General features: G+C 43.3%; 1 protein-coding gene across 1 annotated transcript in view; it reads right to left on the bottom strand.

Moving 5' to 3' along the window:
- The window catches only part of LOC115204712 (V-set and immunoglobulin domain-containing protein 10-like 2), a 48,893-nt gene extending 42,169 nt beyond the window's left edge, over positions 1-6,724 (bottom strand). Inside the window, exons 1-3 of the mRNA XM_029770440.1 lie at positions 6,640-6,724; positions 6,379-6,558; positions 3,051-3,193 (exon numbers count right to left, since the gene is read on the bottom strand). The gene's annotated coding sequence lies outside the window, so the exon portion shown is untranslated. The remainder of the gene's footprint in view (positions 1-3,050; positions 3,194-6,378; positions 6,559-6,639) is intronic.
- Positions 6,725-14,690: the final 7,966 nt, after the last annotated feature.

Genomic DNA, 14,690 nt, shown 5'->3' with positions numbered 1-14,690 from the left:
GTCTTGTGTGATTCTAAGTATGCTCTCTAATTCTCTCTCTAATTCTCTCTCTCTTTCTCTCTTTTTCTCTCTTTCTTTCTCTCTCTCTCTCTCTCTCTCTCTAAAAGGACCTGAGCCCTAGGACCATGCCTCAGGACTACCTGGCTTGATGACTCCTTGCTGTCCCCAGTCCACCTGGTCGTGCTGCTGCTCCAGTTTCAACTGTTCTGCCTGCGGCTATGGAACCCTGACCTGTTCACCGGACGTGCTACCTGTCCCAGACCTGCTGTTTTCAACTCTTTAGAGACAGCAGGAGCAGTAGAGATACTCTGAATAATCAGCTATGAAAAGCCAACTGACATTTACTCCTGAGGTGCTGACTTGTTGCACCCTCGACAACTACTGTGATTATTATTATTTGACCCTGCTGGTCATCTATGAACATTTGAACATCTTGGCCATGTTCTGTTATAATCGTTAACTGGCACAGCCAGAAGAGGACTGGCCACCCCTCATAGCCTGGTTCCTCTCTAGGTTTCTTCCTAGGTTTTGGCCTTTCTAGGGAGTTTTTCCTAGCCACCGTGCTTCTACACCTGCATTGCTTGCTGTTTGGGGTTTAAGGCTGGGTATCTGTACAGCATTTTGTGACATCAGCTGACGTAAGAAGGGCTTTGTGGTATCCCAGGAGGTCTACCCAGGGGGATGGTAATAGAGGGGAGGTACGTGAGGCGACGTTGGCTCCCTCTGCTGGGAATACGGGAGCTGGGCACCCCGACACGGACAGCTAAGTGGAGGTAATTAGAGGAAAGTGCCAACCAGCCGTGGAGGCTAAATAAAAGGAGCATGATGGCACACCGCGGGAGAGAAGGGAGAGAGACGGACACCAGTTAAGAGAGAGAAGGAAGACCGACGGACACCAGTTAAGAGAGAGAAGGAAGACCGAGCAAAACCTAAGTTATTTCTTTGATATATTTATTTTCTGTCTTAGTAAAGTGTTTTTTGCAGACTGAAACCTCCCTGTCTCTGTGTCAATCTCTGCACGCTCAACCCAACACCCCACGGTTTACCACAGCTGTATAAATAAATTAGATTTATTTCCAGTGGGGTGAAATCTCAACACCACAGCATACAATTAATTACATTCTAGATGATTATGTGCTTCCAACTTTGTGGAAACAGTTTGGGGAGGCTGTTATAGCAGCAAAGGGGCGACCAAGTCCATATTAATGCCCATTATTATTAAATGAGATGTTTGACAAGTAGGTGTCCACATACCTTTGGTCATGTAGTGCACTTTACAGTAGCCTGGACCCTCAAAGTACTTTACAGTAATCTAGACCCTCAAAGTACTTTACAGTAATCTAGACTCCTGAAGTAATTTACAACAGCCTGGCCCCTCAAAGTACTTACATTTACATTTTAGTCATTTAGCAGACACTCTTATCCAGAGCGACTTAATTCTTGCTTCTGCCTGGATTATCTTTGTGAGTGCATACATTTCATATATATTTTCTGTACTGGTCCCTCGTGGGAATCGAACTCACAACCCTGGCGTTGCAAACACCATGCTCTACCAACTGAGCCACACGGGACCGCGTGGCTCTGCTACTTTACATTAACCTAGACCGGCAACATTCTTTACAGTATTTTTGTATTGTATTTATTATGGATCCCCATTAGCCAAGGCAGCAGCTACTTTTCCTGGGGTCCGGCAAAATTTAGGCAGTTATACAATTTTAAAAACATTGCAATACATTCATTACAGAATTCACAACACACTAAGTGTGTGCCGTCAGGCCCATAATCCACTACAACATATCTACAATGTAAAATCCATGTGTATGTGTGTGCATAGTGCATATATTATCATGTGTGTATCCATGTGTCTTTGCCTATGTTTGTGTTAATTCACAGTCCCCGTGGTTCCATAAGATGTATTTTTACCTGCTTTTTAAAATCTGATTCTACTGCTTGCATCAGTTACCTGATGTGGAATAGAGTTCCATGTAGTCATGGCTCTATGTAGTACTGTGCGCCTCCTATAGTCTGTTCTGGACTTGGGGACTGTGAAGAGACCTCTGGTGGCATGTCTTGTGGGGTATGTATGGGTGTCTGAGCTGTGTGCTAGTATTTTAAACAGACAGCTCGGTACCTTCATCTTGTCAACACCTCTTACAAAAACAAATAATGAGAAAGTCAATCTCTCTTCCACTTTGAGCCATGAGAGATTGACATGCATGCCATTAATATTAGCTCTATGTGCACTTTTAAGGGCCAGCCGTGCTGCCCTGTTCTGAGCCAAATTCATTTTCCCAAGTCCCTCTTTGTGGCACATGACCCCATGACTAACAGTAGTCCAGGTGGGACAAAACCAGGGCCTGTAGGACCTGTCTTGTTGATAGTGTTGTTAAGAAGGCAGAGCTGCACTTTATTAAGGACAGACTTCTCCCCATCTTAGCTACTGTTATTTATTTCGAGATGTAGTTGAGGTTCAGGGTTTAGTGAATGATTTTTCCCAAATACAATGCTTTTAGTTTTGGAAATATTTAGTACGAACTAATTCCTTGCTACCCATTCCGAAACAAACTGCAGCTCTTTGTTAAGTGTTGCAGTCATTTCAGTCGCTGTAGTAGCTGACGTGTACAGTGTTGAGTCATTCGCTTTGTAGACACACTGGATTTACTCAAAGCCAGTGGCATGTCATTAGTAAAGATTGAAATAAGCAAGGGGCCTAGACAGCTGTCCTGGGGAATTCCTGCTTCTGCCTGGATTATCTTTGAGAGGCTTCCATTAAAGAACACCCTCTGTGTTCTGTTAGGCAAGTAACTCTTTATCCTCAATATAGCAGGGGGTGTAAAGCCATAACGCTTGTTAACCAGTTAACCAACAGTACCCTTGCCTAGACCCTCAAAATACTTTACAGTAACTTAGACCTCAAAGTACTTCACAGCAGCCTGGCCAAACCCTCAAAGTAACTTACCTGGCCTAGACCTTCACAGTACTGTACAGTAACCTGGCCTAGATTAGCAGCAGGTCATTGGCACCAGATTCAGAGGGGGCAGGGCATGTACCTGTATGACTTCCTGTCTGCGGTTGTTGAACCAGATGATCTGATTGACCGGGGGATAGTTAGCTTGCAGGATACAGGTGAGCTGGACATCACTGCCCTCAAACACAGACACCACACTACGCTGGGTCAACAAGACTGGAGCCTCTACACACACACACACACACACACACACACACACACACACACACACACACACACACACACACACACACACACACACGGAGAGAGAGAGAGAGAGAGAGTCAATCACTGTTTTTTAATATACAGACACCATGTAAACCCGGCACATGTCTATCCAACTGTTAGTTAAACCCAGTACATGTCTATTAGCCTGTTAGTTAAACCCAGTACATGTCTATTAGCCTGTTAGTTAAACCCAGTACATGTCTATTAGCCTGTTAGTTAAACCCAGTACATGTCTATTAGACTGTTAGTTAAACCCAGTACATGTCTATCCAACTGTTAGTTAAACCCAGTACATGTCTATTAGCCTGTTAGTTAAACCCAGTACATGTCTATTATACTGTTAGTTAAACCCAGTACATGTCTATTAGACTGTTAGTTAAACCCAGTACATGTCTATTAGACTGTTAGTTAAACCCAGTACATGTCTATTATACTGTTAGTTAAACCCAGTACATGTCTATTATACTGTTAGTTAAACCCAGTACATGTCTATTAGACTGTTAGTTAAACCCAGTACATGTCTATTAGACTGTTAGTTAAACCCAGTACATGTCTATTATACTGTTAGTTAAACCCAGTACATGTCTATTATACTGTTAGTTAAACCCAGTACATGTCTATTAGACTGTTAGTTAAACCCAGTACATGTCTATTAGACTGTTAGTTAAACCCAGTACATGTCTATTAGACTGTTAGTTAAACCCAGTACATGTCTATTAGCCTGTTAGTTAAACCCAGTACATGTCTATTAGACTGTTAGTTAAACCCAGTACATGTATATTAGACTGTTAGTTAAACCCAGTACATGTCTATTAGCCTGTTAGTTAAACCCAGTACATGTCTATTAGCCTGTTAGTTAAACCCAGTACAAGTCTATTATACTGTTAGTTAAACCCAGTACATGACTATTAGCCTGTTAGTTAAACCCAGTACATGACTATTAGCCTGTTAGTTAAACCCAGTACATGTCTATTAGACTGTTAGTTAAACCCAGTACATGTCTATTACTGTTAGTTAAACCCAGTACATGTCTATTGGCCTGTTAGTTAAACCCAGTAGATTTTGATTTATTTTACTAGACAAGTCAGTTAAGAACAAATTCTTATTTTCAATGGCGGCCTAGGAACAGTGAGTTAACTGCCTTGTTCAGGGGCAGAACGACAGAGGTCAGGCGATATGGCTGCATATAAACAGTGTAGTTATTCCCTCCGCAAGGCAATCAAACAGAGAAAATGTCGGTACAGGGAAAAGGTGGAGTTGCAGTTTAACGGCTCAGACACGAGACATATGTGGCAGGGTTTACAGGAAGTCACGGACTACAAAAATAAAACCAGCCACGGATACCGACGTCAAGCTTCCAGACAAACTAAGCATCTTCTTTGCCCACTTTGAGGATAATACAGTGCCACCGTCGCGACTCGCTAACAAAGTCTGCGCCCCCCCCCCTTCTCCGTGGCTGAAACATTTAAACATGTTAACCCTCGCAGGGCTGCTGGCGCAGACGGCATCCCTAGCAGTGTCCTCAGAGCATGCACAGACCACCTGGCTGGTGTGTTTACAGACATATTTAATCGCTCCCTATCCTAGTCTGTTGTCCCCAGATGCTTCAAGATGGCTACCATTCTTCCTGCACCCAAGAAGGCAAAGATAACTGAACTAAATGACTACCGCCCCATAGCACTCACTTCTGTCATCATGAAGTGCTTTGAGAGACTAGTCAAGGATCATATCACCTCCATCTTACCTGACACTCTAGACCCACTTCAGTTTGCATACCGCCCCAATAGGTCCACAGATGACGCAATCACCATCACACTGCACACTGCCCTATCCCATCTGGACAAAAATAATACCTATGTAAGAATGCTGTTCATTGACTACAGCTCAGCATTCAACACCATAGTGCCCTCCAAGCTCATCATCAAGCTGCAGGCCCTGGGTCTCAAACCCCTCCCTGTGCAACTGGGTCCTGGACTTTCTGACGGGCCGCCCCCAGGTGGTGAAGGTAGGAAACAACATCTCCACTTCGCTGACCCTCAACACTGGGGCCCCACAAGGGTGTGTGCTAAGCCCTCTCCTGCACTCCCTGTTCACCCACAACTGCTTGGCCATACACGCCTCCAACTCAATCATCAAGTTTGCAGATGACACAACAGTAGTGGGCTTGATCACCAACAGACAGCCTACAGGGAGGAGGTGAGGGCACTTGGAGTGTGGTGTCAGGAAAACAACCTCTCACTCAACATCAACAAAACATAGGAGATGATCGTGGACTTCAGGAAACAGCAGAGGGAGCACCCCCCTATCCACATCGAAGGGTCAGCAGTGGAGAGGACTGAGAGACTGAAAAACAGCTTCTATCTCAAGGCCATCAGACTCTTAAACAGCTATCACTAACTCAGAGAGGCTGCTGCCCAATATTGAGACCCGATCACTGGACACTTTAATACATGGATCACTAGTCACTTTAAACAATTCCACTCTAAATAATGCCACTTCAATAATGTTTACAAATCTTATATAACTCATATCACATGCATATACTGTATTGAGACCCAATCACTGGACACTTTAATACATGGATCACTAGTCACTTTAAACAATGCCACTTTAAATAATACCACTTTAACAATGTTTAGATATCTTACATTACTCATATAAAATATATTGTATTTTATACTATCTACTGCACCTTGCCTATGCCTCTCAGTCATCGCTCATCCATATATTCATATGTACATATTCTTTTTCACCCCTTTAGATGTGTGTGTATTAGGTAGTTGTTGAGAATTGTTAGATTAGTTGTTAGATATTACTGCACTGTCGGAACTAGAAGCACAAGAATTTCTCTACACTTGCATTAACACCTGCTAACCATGTGTATGTGACCAATACAATTTGATTTGATTTGATTTTGAAACAGGGTATTTTTATATTTTTTTTACTATCCCAAATGCTAGCCCCAAGCTTAACGAGTTGGAATTAATTTCTTAACTGTTGATTCTGTTTTAACCCTATTGCAAACCTGTAACCATGTGGAAAGAATACAGTCCAAAATAGGTTGAAAATAGATGTTTGTCCATGATTCGTCAAAAATTGACCTGAAACCGTAAGACCTTGTTGGTTTGTGTGTATGTGCTTACCCAGTCTAAGGCTGCAGGTCCTGGTGTGTGTGTCCAGGGGGTGTTTGGCGTAGCAGGTGTAGGCCTGTCCATTCTGGGTGGAGTTAGAACGAAGTACCAGGATGTTGGAGGTCTCCACTCCTTGGCCCCTGCCCTCTCCTTTAGGCCCCTCCCACCACACTATGGACCTGGGAGACCCACCTACAAGAACAGTATTATTATAATTATATGTATTGTTGTTGTGGTGGTGGTTGTTGTGGCTGTTACTGTTGTTGTGGTTACCTTCCCAGGAGCAGGACAGCAGCAGGTATTGGTTCTTACCGGTGGCATAAGCAGAACACACTGGCTCACCATAAGGAGACCCTGAGAGAGAGAGAGAGAGAGAGAGAGAGAGAGAGAGAGAGAGAGAGAGGGGCAAGTTAGGGGCAGCGTTGTGTTTGTGTGATGTACATGCCTGTGCCATATTAATGTGTATGTCTGTGTGTGTGTGTGTGTGTGTGTGTGTGTGTGTGTGTGTGTGTGTGTGTGTGTGTGTGTGTGTGTATGTGTGTATGTGTGTGTGCTTCCGCAACACTGGTGTTTTGTGCGTGTATGTGGCATATAGGACCATGCTGTGTGTGAGACTCACATGCCCGTGCAGTGCATTGTGTGGAGGTGTTGAGAGCAGGGTGCATCCCCAGGCAGGTGAACAGAGAGTTGTTAGAGGTCTGGGATCCAGACTGCAGTACGGAGACATTGTTGGCTGGCCACACCCCTTCACCCCCAAGCCACGCCCCTCCCTGGTGCAATAACAACCGGAAAAACAAGAATTGTATTTGTTAGGAGTCTTTTTGCGTGTGTTTGTGCGTGTGTATACGTGTGTGCATGTGCGTGTGTGTGCATGTGTGTGTGTGTGCGTGTGTATACGTGTGTGTGTGTGTGTGTGTGTGTGTGTGTGTGTGTGTGTGTGTGTGTGTGTGTGTGTGTGTGTGTGTGTGTACCTGTGCCAGAAGGTTTGTGGTCCAGCGTAATGAAGGGGGGGGCAGGCCCCCTGGCCATGAACAGGTCAGGTTGAGGGAGGAGTAGTTCATTGCTGGCAGAACAGAGCAGGAGGGGGAACCATCTGGAGGGTCTGGGGGACAGGGGGACAATATACATCGCAACACTGTGTTGACTGTGTTGTTATTGACTATGTGTTTGTGTGTGAGTTTGTGTGTGTGAGGCGAGGCCATATGGAGAGGAGAGAGAGAAGCAGCAGAAAGTATCACTAAAATGTTTTCAGAAAACTTCCTTTTGCTAAACAAAGACAAATCTATGGCCCATAGAGATAAACTGTTTCTCTGGCACTATTGCACAATAGCCTGGCCTAGACAGTCAGTCAAAATCTCTGGCACTATTGCAACCCAGCAGGCTAAAAACCTTGGTGTGATTTTAGACTCACACATCTCTAATGTGACAAAATCAGCTTTTTACCATTTAAGAACTGGATTGAAACTAAAGTAAAGTTGTAGTAAAGTTGTGGGGCTTGCTAAAGCTCTTTAAATGTATTTTTGTAGTAGGGAAAGAAGTTTAAAAAGTTGTACTTTAATTATATTATTTGAATAGTATAATAATGTATAATTCCCATCTATATTCAATAGTGGTCAGTAGTTGTGTGGTTGTGGTCAGTAGTAAGATGTGTGGTCAGACCTTGTGTGGTTGTGGTCAGTAGTTGTGGTCAGTAGTTGTGGTCAGTAGTTGTGGTCAGTAGTTGTGTGGTTCAGTAGTTGTGTGGTTCAGTAGTTGTGGTCAGTAGTTGTGTGGTTCAGTAGTTGCGGTCAGTAGTTGTGTGGTTTAGTAGTTGTGGTCAGTAGTTGTGTGGTTGTGGTCAGTAGTAAGATGTGTGGTCAGACCTTGTGTGGTTGTGGTCAGTAGTTATGGTCACAAGATGTGGTCACATCAACCACCTTTGCTGTCAGATGTTTCTCTGTGGTTGTGGTCAGTAGTTGTGTGGTTGTGGTCAGAAGTTGTGTGGTTGTGGTCAGAAGTTGTGTGGTTGTGGTCAGTAGTTGTGTGGTTGTGGTCAGTAGTTGTGTGGTTGTTGTCAGTAGTTGTGTGGTTGTGGTCAGTAGTTGTGTGGTTGTGGTCAGTAGTTGTGTGGTTGTGGTCAATAGATATGGTCAGCAGTTCTGTGGTCGTGGTCAGCAGAATTTGTGTGGTATTGGTCAGTAGTTGTGGTCAGTAGATGAGTGCTCAGTAGTTATGTTGTCAGAGGTTGTGTGGCTGTGGTCAGTAGTTGTGTGGATGTGGTCACTAGCTGTTATAAGCAGTTGTGTGGTTGTGGTCAGTTGTTGTGTGGCTGTGGTCAGTAGTTGTGTGGTTTTGGTCACTAGTTGTGTGGTTGTGGTCAGTTGTTGTGTGGCTGTGGTCAGTAGTTGTGTTATTGTGGTCAGAAGTTGTGTGGTTGTGGTCAGTTGTTGTGTGGTTAGAAGGTGTTTGGTTGTGGTCAGAAGTTACTTGGTTGTGGTCAGAAGTTGTGGTCAGCAGTTGAGTGGTTTTGGTCAGTTGTTGTGTTGTTGTGGTCAGTTGCTGTGTGGTTGTGGTCAGTAGTTGTGGTCAGGAGTTGAGTACTCTGTAGTTCTCTGGTCAGAAGTTGTGTGGTTGTGGTCAGTAGTTGTGGTCAGGAGTTGAGTACTCTGTAGTTCTCCGGTTAGAAATTGTGTGGTTGTGGTGAGTATTTATTTGGTTGTTGTCAGAAGTTGTGGTCAGCAGTTGAGTGGTTTTGGTCACTAGATGTGGGAAGCAGTTATGTGGTTGTGGTCAGAAGTTATGTGGTTGTTATCAGTAGTAGTGTGGTAGTGGTCACTAGATGTGGTAGTGGTCACTAGATGTGGTAGTGGTCACTAGATGGGGGAAGCAGTTATGTGGTTGTGGTCAGAAGTTATGTGGTTGTTATCAGTCGTAGTGTGGTAGTGGTCACTAGATGTGGTCAGATGTTGTGTGGTTGTGGTCAGTAGTTGTGTGGTTTTGGTCACTAGATGTGGTCAGATGTTGTGTGGTTGTGGTCAGTAGTTGTGTAGTTTTGGTCACTAGATGTGGTCAGAAGTTGTCTGGTTGTGGTCAGTAGTTGTGTGGTTCTGGTCAGTAGTTGTGTGGTTCTGGTCAGTTGTGGTGTGGTTGTGGTCAGTAGTAGAGTGGTATTGGTCATTACATGTGGTCAGAGGTTGTGTGGTTCTGGTCAGTTGTTGTATGGTTGTGGTCAGAAGTTGTGTGCTTTAGGTCAGAAGTTGTGTGGTTTAGGTCAGTAGTTGTGTGGTTCTGGTCAGTTGTTGTGTGGTTGTGGTCAGTAGTTGTGTCATTGTTGTCAGTAGTAGTGTGGTATTGGTCATTACATGTGGTCAGAAGTTGTGTGGTTTAGGTCAGAAGTTGTGTGGTTTAGGTCAGAAGTTGTGTGGTTGTGGTCTGTAGTTGTGTGGTTCAGTTGTTGTGTGGTCAATATTTTTGTGGTTATGATCAGTAATTGTGGTCACTCTTCATCCTCATCATATTTATTGCCCTCTATATCTTTGAGTATACATAGCAACTGTCACAGGGGGCGTCGAAGGAGGACCAAGGCGCAGCGTGTAAAGTGCTCATATTTCCTTAATTTATGATGACACTTAAACAAAATAACAAAAACGACAGCCAACAGTTCCGTCAGGTACATCAACAAAACGGAAAACAACTACCCAAAAAAGCCAAAGGAAAAACAGGCTGCCTAAGTATGGCTTCCAAACAGAGACAACGAAAGACACCTGCCTCTGATTGGAAACCATACTCGGCCAAAACATAGAAAACAAAACATAGAAATAGAAATCTAGAAAAACCCATATAGAAACAGAAAACCCAAAATACATACAAAACAAACCACCTGTCACGCCCTGACCACTCTACTATGGCAAATGACCTCTTCCAAGGGTCAGGATGTGACAGCAACGACTCCATTTGGACTGCTCAATGATGACACAGAGAGCGGTTAGTAGACATCACCATACCACTTGTTGTCACTCTAAGCTCCAAGAAACAGCTGCAACGTTTTATTTGTAGAAGGTATTCCTAATCCACTCTATCCAGTCAGAGGGATACAGCCCACCCTTCTCTATAGAAACAGGCATGTCTAGTAATGTAGTACGCATTAGAAATCTTCCCTTCATCATTCCAGGTCCTCCAGACTGGGAAAGTATTCAACATCTTAGAGCTAGCTGTTTGGTCTGAAACAGATTGACAAATCATGGGAATATGAAGAACTATTAAGACATTCATTCCCGAGTGTCAAGCGTTGCTATTCAACAGTAGCATTGGCAACACTGCTCCCTTTTGGCTAAAGCAGAAAGTTTGTTCTTTAATATTATCTACGTACTGCACTCTGACCCACAAAATGTATTTGCTAGAATCATGATAGTTATGTTGGACAAAGTAAGGAAAGTGAACTTCAAAACATGATGAGGTTTTATTGGAATTTGTGTAACAGGGTTGGTTATGTTTCCACTTGCCTCTAAAGAAATGTGTACTTAATGTTCAAGCATTCGTATTGGTTGGTTCAACTGATGACAATAAGGTGTGTTGTGATTGGCCCCGCTTGCAGATAGGGGGAGATCGCGAACGTCAGGTCTTCCCAGTATGAAAATGTGATGCAAGGGGTAGGTCACGTTCTGAATACTGTTTTATATTTTATGTTTTACAATGTGTACAAGTTTGCTGTACGTTACTGATTTATACATGTGTGGGTATATGGTACCTGCTAGGGATTGAGGGGCTTTATGGAATGTGCTTTGGCATATGATTGCTGTAGATAAGTGTTAGCTAGCACACACCGTTGTAATGGTCACATAAGCCCACTGCTAACACAGTTGTCTTCATGCTACAGCTTTTGCCATCGACAGCCATCAGTATCATTAAGCCCTGCACAACTACCGTGCTGTTTCTCATTTAACAACAGGTATTTACACATGTTATATTTTGTATTGTATTTTTGTATTTTGTGACCCCAGTATGAAAATGTGATGCAAGGGCTTTTGCCATCGACAGCCATCAGTATCATTAAACTACCGTGCTGTTTCTCATTTAACAACAGGAATAAATGATGCTCAACTGGGACCACTGGCTGATGTAATTTATTAGGAGAAAACACAACGCAAGGAGAGTACGATATACATCTGTTACATTTGCAGCTTTTGTTAGTAAATAATTAATCTGCCATCTTCTGACATAACTTACTGCAGCTAGAAAGAGATCAGTTGATGGGTTACTAAAACAGCTCTATCTACAGATTGGTAGAGGCTATTCCTAATCCGCTTTCAGATTTGACAAGCAGAGTAGGGGAGGATGTCATGCCTTCTATGTTTTTGTTTGACTTATTGGGGGAGAGGTCAAAATGGCAGTTTGCAAAAAAAGTTACAAAAAATGTTGTTGATGCGGTTACTAAAACAGCTGTAACTTTTTAGAGACCGCTCTGCACGTTGGAGTTTCTAGTTTAGAAGGTGTAGGAGGACTAGCGTGGTAAAGAATAAAACTACTACTAATAATAATAATAGGAAGAAGTATGTTGAAGATTAAAGCTTTTGCTGCGCAAGCCCCACAATAATAATAATACAGTGCATTCGGAAAGTATTCAGACCCCTTGACTTTTCCACATTTTGTTACATTACAGCCTTATTCTCAAATAGATTAAATTGTTTTCCCCCCCCCTCATAAATCTACACACAATACCCCATAATGACAAAGCAAAAACAGGTTTTTGAAAATGTATTAAAAAAAAACCTGAAATATCCCATTTACATAAGAATTCAGACCATTATGCAGTACTTTGTTGAAGCACTGTGTGGCAGCGATTACAGCCTTGAATCTTCTTGGGTATGATGCTACAAGCTTGGTACACCTGTACTTGGGGAGTTTCTCCCATTCTTCTCTGCAGATCCTCTCAAGCTCTGTCAGCTTGGATGGGGAGCGTCGCTGCACAGCTATTTTCAGGTCTCTCCGGAGATGCTCAATCGGGTTGAAGTCTGGGGTCTGGCTGGGCCATTCAGAGACTTCTGCGTTGTCTTGGCTGTGTGCTTAGGGTTGTTGTCCTGTTGGAAGTTGAACCTTCACCCCAGTCTGAAGTCTTGAGCACTCTGGAGGTTTTTATCAACGATCTCTCTGTACTTTGCTCCATTCATCTTTCCCTCGATCCTGACTAGTCCCCAGTCCCTGCCGCTGAAAAACATCCCACAGCATGATGCTGCCACCACCATGCTTCACTGTAGGGATGGTGCCAGGTTTCCTCCAGACATGACGCTTGGCATTCAGGCTAAAGAGTTCAGTCTTGGTTTCATCAGACCAGAGAATCTTTTTTCTCATGGTCTGAGTCCTTTAGGTTCCTTTTAGCAAACGCCAATCGGGCTGCCCTGTGCCTTTTACAGAGGAGTGGCTTCCATCTGGCCACTCTACCATAAAGGCCTGATTGGTGGAGTGCTGCAGAGATGGTTGTCCTTCAGGAAGGTTCTCGCATCTCCACAGAGGAACTCTGGAGCTCTGTCAGAGTGACCATCGGGTTCTTGGTCACCTCCCTGTCCAAAGCCCTTCTCCCCCGATTGCTCAGTTTGTCCGGGCGGCCAGCTCCAGGAAGTCTTCGTGGTTTCAAACTTCTCCATTTAAGAATGATGGAGGCCACTGTGTTCTTGTGGACCTTCAATGCTGCAGAAATGTTTTGGTACCCTTCCCCAGATCTGTGCCTCAACACAATCCTGTCTCGGAGCTCTGCGGACAATTCCTTCGATCCCATGGCTCAATTTTTTGCTCTGACATGCAAAGTCAACAACTTTACATAGACAGCTGTGTGCCTTTCCAAATCATGTCCCATCAACTGAATTTACCACAGGTGGACTCCAATCAAGTTGTAGAAACATCTCAAGGATGATCGATGGAAACAGAATGCAGCTGAGCTCAATTTTTAGTCTCATAGCAAAGGGTCTGAATACTTATGTAAATAAGGTATTTCTGTTTTACATTTTTTATAAATTTGCAAACATTTCTAAAAACCTCGTTTTGCTTTGTCATTATGGGGTATTGTGGATAGATTGATGAGGAATACAATTAATTTAATACATTTTAGAATAAGGTGGTAACGTAACAAAATGTGGAAAAAGTCAAGGGGTCTGAATACTTTCTGAATGCACCATAAGTATGTCTTCCCTGTCACTCAGTTGGTAGAGCATGGTGTTTGCAACGCCAGCATGGTGTGTGCAACGCCAGGGTTGTGGGTTCGATTCCCACGGGGGGCCAGTACAAAAAATAAAATGCATGGAATGTATGCACTCTGGATAAGAGCATCTGCTAAATGACTAAAATGTAAAATGAAGCTGGGGCTTTTGCTGCGCAAGCCCCACAAATATTGCAAAAGACTAATGCAGGCTTGACTACTGCAATGCTTTGTTCTCTGGTCTTCCCCAAAAAACATTAGCCAACTCCAATTAATTCAGAATACAGCAGCACGTGTGCTCGCAAAGACCAGAAGGAGACAACACACAAAAAAGTCTCTGCATTGGTTGCCTGTTAGTTTTAAAATTGATTTTGAAAGCACTACGTGGCCTTGCACCTGAATACATGCCTGACATGCTGTTAAGATATGTGCCTGGTTGGTCCCTCATATCCTCTGGCACCTGAATACATGTTTGACATGCTGTTAAGATATGTGACCCGTTTCAAGAGGCTAGGCGTATGTCGCATGTCACTACTTCACAGGAGAGGCACTTGAATGTTTAATTTTTTATTTATATCAAAATGCATTTTTTGGTCAGAAATGCCTTCTGGAACATGTTCACTTTCATGTGTCTTAATAACAGTCTTGTGTGCCATCTCTAAATATGAATACAATTGTTGAATTACGACCCTACTGTAGTTGGTTTAGCCACGAAAAATACAGGAACCTTCCCGCTAGCCATGATTGGTTGAGATAATGGATGGGCTGGACATCCTGAGAGATGAGTTCGGATTGGTCTGCCATGTAGCATGCCTCTGTCTATAACATAGACATCTCCGGATTACATCTTGAAACTAAGGGTAACCATCGCATCCGTGACAGAGAGGGAGAAGCGTTCACCCATGTATATGGGTAAAAGTCAAGATAACTACATTTTCCAATATTATACGTTACTAATTTAGTCAGAAAGTCATTTTCATTGCAAGAGTGTACTGTAAACTAGCTAGCGAAATTTGGCTTGCTGGCTCGCTAGCTAATGTTATGTGTATAATCTGTGTAGTAATATTATTTGTATCTCAAAAATCCATTTGCATTGCTAGTTATAGCATAATGTTAGCTATCTAGCTAACATTGAACCTAGTTGGTTAGCTATAGC

Source organism: Salmo trutta, chromosome 12 (assembly GCF_901001165.1).
Source record: "Salmo trutta chromosome 12, fSalTru1.1, whole genome shotgun sequence".
In the NCBI taxonomy this organism is placed as follows: domain Eukaryota; kingdom Metazoa; phylum Chordata; class Actinopteri; order Salmoniformes; family Salmonidae; genus Salmo; species Salmo trutta.
The sequence above is the reverse complement of the archived record's forward strand: the minus strand, read 5'-3'. Positions and strand labels throughout refer to the sequence as shown.